At 31.7% G+C, this 10457-nt stretch overlaps 1 pseudogene across 1 annotated transcript in view; it reads right to left on the bottom strand.

The window, feature by feature from the left end:
• Positions 1 to 219: 219 nt before the first annotated feature.
• LOC143629959 (putative LRR receptor-like serine/threonine-protein kinase At1g07650) overlaps positions 220 to 10457 on the bottom strand; it is a 37955-nt pseudogene continuing 27717 nt past the window's right edge. Inside the window, exons 20-24 of the transcript XR_013153056.1 lie at positions 6345 to 6463; positions 5972 to 6182; positions 5384 to 5621; positions 663 to 813; positions 220 to 573 (exon numbers count right to left, since the gene is read on the bottom strand). The product of XR_013153056.1 is annotated as a putative LRR receptor-like serine/threonine-protein kinase At1g07650 (transcript). The remainder of the gene's footprint in view (positions 574 to 662; positions 814 to 5383; positions 5622 to 5971; positions 6183 to 6344; positions 6464 to 10457) is intronic.

Raw genomic sequence — 10457 nt, 5'->3', positions numbered from 1 at the left:
ATAAAAAATAGTATCATAAGCTTCTTCATGGCAAACATACCCATCACTATTTTCAAGTATCTTTATCATAAGTAGACTTATATAAAGCAGAAGCTTTTTAAATGAATTAAAGTTACTATTTTAACGCATTTCGTAAGTTGTTATATATTTAGCTTAAGTCTTTGCTACATATATCAATATACGTAATCCTCCAAACACTGGTAACATTTACTCAGGCATTTAACAACTTTCCTCAGAAATTTGACTATTGGGATAGAGGTCATGGATAGAAGATGATGGTTTATAACTGGAAGTCTCCCGTTCACCAGAGTACTGAGACTGTATTTCTTCAATCTTCAATTTGAGTGCTTGCAACCTGAACACATCATCAGAAGTAATCAGATTAATATCTGGATTGATACGTCCCTCCAGCATGTTCACTACTTCCGACATGGTAGGCCTAAGCGAGGGGGACTTATTAAGGCATAATAGAGCGATGTGTATGATTCTCAATGCCTCTTGTTTATCAAAATCAGAACCCAATCTTGGATCCACCAAGTCCAACAAACTCCCTTTTTGTCTTAGCGCAACAACCTTAGAATTAGAATGAAGAAACATATTGATATCAGAGTTTTGTATTAAATAATTCTGGATTTGCTGGAAGGAAATAAGGGGAGCTTTACCCTATCAACAAGACAAATAAATTCTTCGGTTGGGATATATTTCACATTACTCTTTCCAGCAACAATTTCCAGTAAAAGAACTCCAAAACTGTATACATCTGCTTTGTAGGTTAAGTGGCCCCTCAATGCATACTCTGGAGCCATGTACCCTCTGAAGGAATAAAAACAAAATGAAATAAAAGTAAAAGAAACCAATTAGGACGAACAACAAAGAAGAAAACAATAGCTTAAATACATAGCTTGGGAGACTAATATATTTATGAATCTTATCATCCTAGGCTTATTTATAAGATAATGTCATGAACTGCCTTAGACGTGGATCTCAAGATTTAGAAATTCATAAATTCCAGATTGGCCTTCAAAGAGGGAGACTCAAAGTTAGAAACTATAATTCTTATGAAATTTGATGGAACTCCTACAATGGTGTAAAACGGAAACACATATAGAGTTTCTAGAACCGGAAAACGTTACACTAGGATTTTTGCTAGTTTTGCTAGTATAAATAGGAGGGACCTCGAAAATGACCCTGAAATTTACATGCAAAGGTCTTTTGTAAATTGTTTTCTAAAGAATGTATAACGTATTTACTTTTATAATCATACATTCCGCTCTAAGTTGTGTGAATCAAATGCATTTACTTTTAAGTTTTAACATTACAGAGAGTAAGTTCCATAAGAAGGCTAGAAAAAAAAATCGTTTATAAGTTATAAAGCACGTTGATTCAAGGGATGTTGATAGGGACTAGAAAGTTGAAGCATTAACAACTATTGCAGGTAGTGATGAATTGTGGCAATGATGGCAAGGATGCTCAGGTAGTAATGCAAGAGGAGGCTTGCATAGTTGCATGGGTATGATGCAATTCCTTAATTCAACACAAAAGAAGCATAACCTAAGTTAGAGACGAAGTTCCACAGATGCACGAGTATGTCTAACTGTCTAAGGTGGATTCTAAGGCTGAAAGGAAAGAAGAATGACTTGAGCTAAAGTGAGTTAGCATATGTAATCCTTATTCATTTGGGTTAATTATCGAGTCAGTATGTTTAAACTTTGTTTGTTTTAATTGTTTAGTGTCTGGGCCGTTTTGGGCAGAACCTGTTTAGGCCCGTTAGGGCTGTTTTAGTTAGTCTAAGTATTGGCCCCGCTGTTGTTTGTTTGGGCTGCAAGCCAACAAACAAAATTATCTATCAGGTCGAAGGTTGTAAAAGTCGATAGGAGGACCCTAGGCAGCCGACTGGGGAGTTGGGTGTACTCGGGGACTCCTCGGAGAGTACTCGGACATGATAAATATAAAGAAAATTGATTTTTGGACATTATATATATGTCAAATATCAGTAGCTTACTAATATTTATAACAAAATATGTAAATATAAATATAAATAAGAGAAATATATATTTACATAATTAAGTATTCTAAAAATGACTAATCATTAACTAAAAAATGATATGTGTTCTTTAATATTATAGAAATCCGAATTGTGTTTTTATTTTTTTAAGTAAAAATTAGCTCAAGTCCACCGACTAGATGTGATTCTGGCTGAGGTTGACCACATTTGATCGATTCTTACTAACTAGGCGGAATTATAGAAACTCCCCTCGACGACATACCCTGTAGGGAGTACTCGGTCTTGTAAACCTACTTATACAACATTGATCAGGTCCATATATCTAGGAGTGGCGGTTATATATGAACGATTATCACATAACTGTACAGGGATATGTCGTGTCGTTTCATTCAGTATATATAGTATATATAGGATGAGCATTCAGGAGGTTTTGTAATCACAACCATAACACACTTCTTTATTTAATCAATCAAGTTCCTGTTTTCTTGTTTGTATATTGTTACTATAATTGTTAATTGTTTATGATGGCCAAGAACTTGAAGTGTGATCAGGGGTCAGGGAAGATCAAAGGGTCCAACATTTGTATCAGAGCCACATGCTTTTATGAAGTTTCTCATTGTACAATGTCCGGTGATGTTTAGAGATCGATGGGGCCAAGGTTTGGCAGTAGGCCGAGGGGTTTCTGTTGATGGTTACAAGGATTCTTTCAATAGTGAACCGGACATGGCAATGGATGCAATCACGAGGAAGTGAAAGGGTGTTTCATGTGATGTGGGAGAGAATTTATTAGGGTTCAAGAGAAAAGACCGGTCATCGGAATGCTAGGGTTGGGAATAAGTAAGAAGGTTCAAAGATCAAGATCATGGTATTCAATCATCAATCAAGATACTGGGGTTCTTCAAGAACCTAAAACTGAGTGGCAAGGTTCGTCGTGAGTCTTGTACATCAAATAATTTTTGTGTTCGGCAAAACAATAAAGAAGAGGATGGCTGTGATAGTTCGGTGGCGGTTGTAATCGGTTCTAGGTTTAACAAGTCGGGTCTGACTTGTGGTGGCGGCTGCGGTGTGATCGATGAAAATGCAGCAGCGGTGGGAACGACAGTGGTTCGTTCACTGGAACCGAATCAGAGTAGACAGAGGCTTACTCAGTGGTCATCGATGGCGTCTAAGAAGCGACAAAGGCGTGTGGCGACATCAAAAGCGCAGGAGTTGCGGGTAATGATGCGCAGGGGATGTGTTTTGGATTTAGTTTTGGGAGATAAATCATCATTGAGGGTGGTTGGAATCCCAGTGTATTGTCCTAATCGTGCAAGAGGCATTCAAAGGCTGTTTGAATCCAAAGGTATTAGAAACACAAGAAGTCAATGGTGGGTGATCAAGTGGCGTTCGGTCATTAATGAAAGGAGAGTAGCATTTCCATATGCAATCTAACCGGGGAGAACCGAAGTTCGGTATGAGGCTGAAGGAAATTCGACCAGAAAGCGTTTTGGTCGAGGGTTACACAAGGCATTCACATGGAAAGCGAGGAAAAGTTCAAGGAAGAAAGGCCATTTACCGAACCATTAGGATGCAAGAAAGTACAAGACAAGACGGATCAAGTGCAAGTGAAGAATACTCAAACTTGGATCAACAACTGGGGGGGGGGGGGGGGGGGGGTTGAATGTTGGCCTTAATTGTGTGATCATGTTTGATACAATGTTGTAGATGAAATTTGTAATTAGTATAAATTATAGTTTGGGGTGCTTTATGCAACATTTGTAAGTTAGGGGGGGCCTTGATGTAAATAAAAGGCGGTTGTTGGCTGATTTAATGCCAAGGTAGTTATATAACCAGGGGTGGTTAATTAACTGCCACGGGAAAAACTATAAATAGATGCTCGATGTAAACATTTGTATCGTGTGTTGTTCGATCAATAAATTTTGTGTTTCGGGTTAATCCCTTGTTGTTATTCTTCTTCTTTTTATGTTCTTGATTGTTGGTTGAATCATGGTATCCAGGGTCCGACAACATAGGATGTGCAAGAATGATCAAGGCTGTGTAAAAGAGAAAACTGAAAGAAGAACGACAAGTTAAAAGTATGATTTAAGATGTTCATGGGATAACCAAGGTTAAAGAAAAGTATAACATAGGAGAAAATTAAATCAGGACACAAAGTGACGTTACATGATATCGAAGTCATCCATGAATAGGGAAATGGCTTAAGACAAATCGACACGCACAATAGTAATAAAAAAATAGTGATGTAAACGAACCAAACGAACACGAACAAGGCCTAGTTCATGTCCGTTCGTTAAGAAAATATTGTGTTCACGAACGGTTCACGAACACTTACCAAACGAGATTTTATGTTTGTGTTCGTTCATTAAGGAAATTAATGTGTTCACGAACGGTTCACGAAAACAAACGAACACAAATAAAATCGGTAGAGCCTAGAGAATAAAACCGATATATTCATCAATGTGAAAATTGAAAGCCCGTATGCGAATCAAATGAACACGAACAAGGGCATGTTCGTGTTCATTCATTTAACTTTATAATTAATCGTACAAATATTTATGTTCATGTTTGTTTATTTAAATTAGACATTAATTTGTGTTCATTTGTTTAAAATATAAACAAACTTAACTAAACAAAGATAAATGAACATAAATAAACATATATGAACCAATGTGAATGAACACAAACAAACATAAACAAATTTAAATGAAAACACTTAAATGAACACAAATTAACAAATATAAAGCCTTTAAGCAGATAACCTATCCAGACAATATTTAATTATTTTCTATTAATACATAAACGAACATGAATGAATATTTATGAACAAAAATGAACGAACGGAGCATGTGTTCATGTGCGTTCGTTTAATTAAATGAACACAAATTTTTTGTTCATGTTCGTTTGTTTATTAAATAAATGAGCATAAACGAACTTCCCGCCGAACGGTTCACGAACAATTCACCAAACGTTCGGTTCGTTTAGAGGCCTAATCAAAAAGTTAAAACGTGCATGAGGATGATGTGTCAAGGACAAGAGAACAAATGGAACTGAACCACAACGTGATGCAACTAAAGTGATATCGAAAATGACTTCTAAAGTTCTTTTGAAAGTTAATTGTTCTCTCAAGCAAAAAAATGTTCATTATTATAATATTCTTTCATATTGATATAAGGTTTGTGAAATGTTTGGAGGTATAACTTCGTGGAGACTAAGTCCTTCAAGGAGGTATGGAAACATAAGTCCTTAGACAAGAAGCTAATGCTGTGGCATATTAAACTTACAATTTTAGAATGGAGACATCTAGAAGGACTAATAACAAAAAAAAAATTAAGAGTTTTGCAAGTAATGGGAACTGAGTATAGTTAACTAAGCACTTACATAGTTCCAGCAACTCTAGTTGTGATGTGAGTGTTTTCTTCTTCATTAAGCTTAGCTAAACCAAAATCTGATATCTTTGGAGTGAGGTCCTTATCCAAAAGTACATTTGTTGCCTTAATGTCCCTATGAACCATTCTTAGCAACGAATCTTCATGCAGGAATTTCAAACCTTTTGCAATGCCAACGCAAATTCGTTGTCTTGTAGGAAAATCTATTTCCATCTTAGCTTTATTGTCATCTGATTATAAAACAAATGTATAGTATTCATGAAATTGTGTTTGGTTAGATACGCCAATTGGATATAGTGGGTTCATTTGATTTAACCTCATTACTTTGATTTATTTGGTTTCCGTTACTCACCCTTTTGATTTTGTTATAGTAGTCTTTTCCTCCTAAGAAATAGGCTAATTTTATTCCAGACTAAATTGTATGTTCCATTTTGGAATGTCATGTGTAATATTTAACATGTCCTCTTACAAATAACCAGTTTTGGCATGGCAGTTGTTACCTCTAAATCACGACAACGTACTATTGTCTTTGTTGATTGTTATCATTACTAAGAGAGAGGGAGGGAGAAAAGGAGAATACCAAATAGAGCATGTGCTAGAGAATTATTCTCCATGTACTCATAGATAAGTAGTAATTGGTTGCGTTCCACACAACACCCATGTAGCCTTACGACATTAAGGTGTTGAATACCGGCTATCATCCCTATTTCATTCACAAATTCGCGATTTCCTTGACTTGATTTAGAAGAAAGTTTCTTCACTGCAATAAGAGTTCCATCTAGTAGTGTACCCTATAGTTAATATATGGATTGTATAAAGCGATTAGAATTCAATTTAGAAAAAAATTATTTCATATGTCATCTTTAGCATCTGAACACCATGCAAATGGAACTTAATTTTTAGATTTCACAATGTAGAACGGTAAAACATGTAAAATCAGTATATATTTTTACCTTGTAAACTGATCCAAAACCGCCCTCCCCTAGTTTATTTGAATTAGCAAAGTTGCCGGTTGCAGCTTTGATCTGTCTATATGTGAATAAGCCAGTCTGCAAATCCAGTCCCCTTAAATCTGCAAGTAAACCATACACCATCAATGATATTAATGTGTACTTGTTTAAGGTTATAGCGGAATTAAACCTAGAACACCGACGAACAATATAGTCGTAAATCAATAACAAAGAATGAACTACAAATTCAATTGGGTTAAGACCTTAATTTCGCTAATCAATTGTGGATGCAAAGAAAAAGATTACAACGTAATTAATGAAAGAACAGAGAAAAAGTAACAAGTCATTTTTGCAACATTTATTCAAAGAATTGGTAAATCAGAGAATTCGTTTATTTCAAATCATTGACTTTTTGTGAAGACATACATGGGTTTTAATAACAACATAAACAAAGAGATAGACATGGAATGAGAATAAAGTTATTCTAAAACAAATAAAACCCATATAAATAAATAAAATAGATCCTTTATTTATTCCCTATTAACTAACTAAACACAACTCAGGTTAAATTTAGAATCAACCTAAACTTCTTTGACTTGTGTTTGACTTTCTCTATTGAGCTCATTTAACTTGGTATTTTGGTATAACCATATGACAGTACTAATGAGTAATGAAGTGGCAACAAGACATGTCTTATTGTCATGGAGGGGATAGAGGATTAGTCCCTAAACAAAATCGATGTTTCAGCCTTTGGAATTATAAAACCGAATTTAATGTTTAGGCTTTTAGCTTTTTTTTTTTAACCTAAATGGTGAAATATATTCAATTTATTTATGCTTTAATCTTAGATAAACTATTTAGTTATGACTATATTAAAATCCTAAAAGAACCCTTTACAAATTGAGAACTTTGAGAACCATTTTTGACCACTATAAACACCTTTAAAAAAATAATTAAAAAATCATAAAACAAAAAATAATAAAAATTTTAAAAAAGTAAAAAAACCAAAATTCTTATATTTCATTCCGGTTTCATTAAAAAAAATAAAAAAATAAAAAAATAACGTCGTATTATACACATATGTATAATTTTATATAATCTTTAGTTACGTAATATACACATATGTACAGTATCATTTATCTTAAATTATAAACATGTGTACAAAAAAACATGTAAATGTACATATATGTATATATTATACATATGTGTATATAACTTAGCTAAACCGAGTTTTTTTTATGAAACCGGGATGATAAAATAAGAATTTTGGTTTTTTTACTTTTATGATTTTTGTGTTTTTATTTTATTTTATGATTTTTTTATTTATGGGTTTTTTGTGGTGCAAAATAGTTCTCATAGTTCTCAATTTCAGAAAAGTTATCTCATGATCCTGAACCTATATATATATATATATATAACCCTTTGCAAATTGAGAATTTTGAGAACCATTTTTGACCACTATAAACACCTTTAAAAATTATTTAAAAAAATCATAAAACAAAAAATAATAAAAATTTTAAAAAATTAAGAAAACCAAAATTCTTATATTTAATTCCGGATTCATTAAAAAAATAAAAATAACGTCGTATTATACACATATGTATAATTTTATATAATCTTTATTTACGTAATATACACATATGTACAGTATTATTTATCTTAAATTATAAACATGTGTACAAAAAAACATGTAAATGTACATATATGTATATATTATACATATGTGTATATAACTTAGCTAAACCGAGATTTTTTTATGAAACCGGGATGATAAAATAAGAATTTTGGTTTTTTTACTTTTTTGATTTTTGTGTTTTTATTTTATTTTATGATTTATTTATTTATGTTTTTTTTGTGGTGCAAAATGGTTCTCATAGTTCTCAATTTCAGAAAAGTTATCTCATGATCCTGAACCTATATATATATATATATATATATATATATATATATATATATATATATAACCATTTGCAAATTGAGAATTTTAAGAACCATTTTTGACCACTATAAACACCTTTAAAAAATATTTAAAAAAATCATAAAACAAAAAATAATAAAAAATTTAAAAAAGTAAGAAAACCAAAATTCTTATATTTAATTCCGGATTCATTAAAAAAAATAAAAATAACGTCGTATTATACACATATGTATAAGTTTATATAATCTTTAGTTACGTAATATACACATATGTACAGTATCATTTATCTTAAATTATAAACATGTGTACAAAAAAAACATGTAAATGTACATATATGCATATATTATACATATGTGTATATAATTTAGCTAAACCGAGTTTTTTTTTCTTTTTTTATGAAACCGGGATGATAAAATAAGAATTTTGATTTTTTTACTTTTTTGATTTTTGTGTTTTTTTATGATTTTTTTTATTTTTGGGTTTTTTGTGGTTTAAAATGGTTCTCATTGTTCTCAATTTCAAAAAAGTTCTCTCATGATCCTGATCCTATATATATATATATATATATATATATATATATATATAGAAGTGTGATCAAGAGAGAACCCATCTTAAAGAGATAACTAGAGAACTCCATTAAAACCACTAATTTTACATGATCAATGGTTGAAAATAAGGGAAGGGGAAATAGAAAAAAAAAAGGTTGGGTTTTTAATGTGGGGATAAAATTGGAATTGACCTAAATCTAAACATGTAATTATCTCTTCTATCACTCTATCATTCCCTGTATCTTTCAACCGATCAAGATCTAATATATAATATGTTGCTTTACATATATGCAGCAGTTATATGATACGTATATGCAACACTAATCTATTACCTACATATATAGTATGTTGTATTACATATATGCAACACTTATATATTACATGCATATGAAGTCTGTTGTATTGCATATATGCAGCACTTGTCTGTTACGTACATATGTAATATGTTGTATTACATATATGCAGTAGTCATCTTTTACATACATTTGCGGTCTGTTGTATTGCATATATGCAGCACTTATAATTGATTGGATTGAGGTGTGCTTGCTAAGAAGCATATGGAATGTTCCAGGGTATTGTGTTACCTATATGCATTTATCTGCAACTAAATGAACATGGACCGGTGGTATTACATATATGCACTTATGTGATATACATAATATTAGTATTGTAGGAACCTCATAAACCCAATTGGTTCATAATCCTCTAAAATTACCTCATCAAAACTACACATTGATTAATGAAACTAATATAAACATACTCAGAATCAATAATCGACTCTCAATCACCCTTCAATTTCATCAATATAACTCTAATTTTGACATTTTCTATCCAATTTTGACCAATGACGAAGTCAAACTCTTATATCTGATAATTTGCTAACTAAAACTGAAAATTGAGCATTAATTTGTTCCATAACATCTTGAAACCATTACTATATCATCAAACTCTTATCAATTGTAACAAATATTTGATCTGGATCATCAATTTGTGAAGACGTATGGTGAAGACGGTAATTGGGTGAAGCTATGAGTTATTGACATTATTTGGAAAGCATTTTTACAAAAGTAACCTCTATTTATGAGTTCTCTAGTTCTCTCCCAAACAATGAGTTCTCTCTTGATCCTTCCCCTATATATATATATATATATATATATATATATATATGTATATAGAGAGAGAGAGGTTAGATTTATTTACACTAACAATTCTATTCTTATTATTATGCATAATAATTATATATTTTATAAAATAAACTGTATTTATTATCTTATTTATTATCTTACTTTAAAATAATTAATATTATACACACACACACACACATACAAACGGTAATGTTACCGTTATAAAACGGTAATATAACCGTTGTAAAACGGTTATAAATTTTCACTATAAATAACCAATTATCAACTCCATTTTATTTACGACAAACATTCTTCTTCTTAAGTTTATCCAAGATAAAGCTTTCAAGATGATTCATCCAGTTTTATTGTTAACTACCATTATGCTGATAATCTTATTGTTCTTAATTTGTAATCTCCCACCTAGAGAGTTTAACCTTTTCTTTTTTCTTTATCTGTTTATATATTACCATTGTATTTTCTTTCAATTTTAATAAGTATGTAATTCTGATATTTATCTTATTTGTGT

The sequence above is a fragment of the Bidens hawaiensis genome, unplaced genomic scaffold (genome assembly GCF_021521415.1).
Source record: "Bidens hawaiensis isolate Kalapana, Puna unplaced genomic scaffold, B.hawaiensis_p1.1 tig00005498_1, whole genome shotgun sequence".
In the NCBI taxonomy this organism is placed as follows: domain Eukaryota; kingdom Viridiplantae; phylum Streptophyta; class Magnoliopsida; order Asterales; family Asteraceae; genus Bidens; species Bidens hawaiensis.
This window is presented reverse-complemented; position numbering and strand designations above follow the sequence as displayed.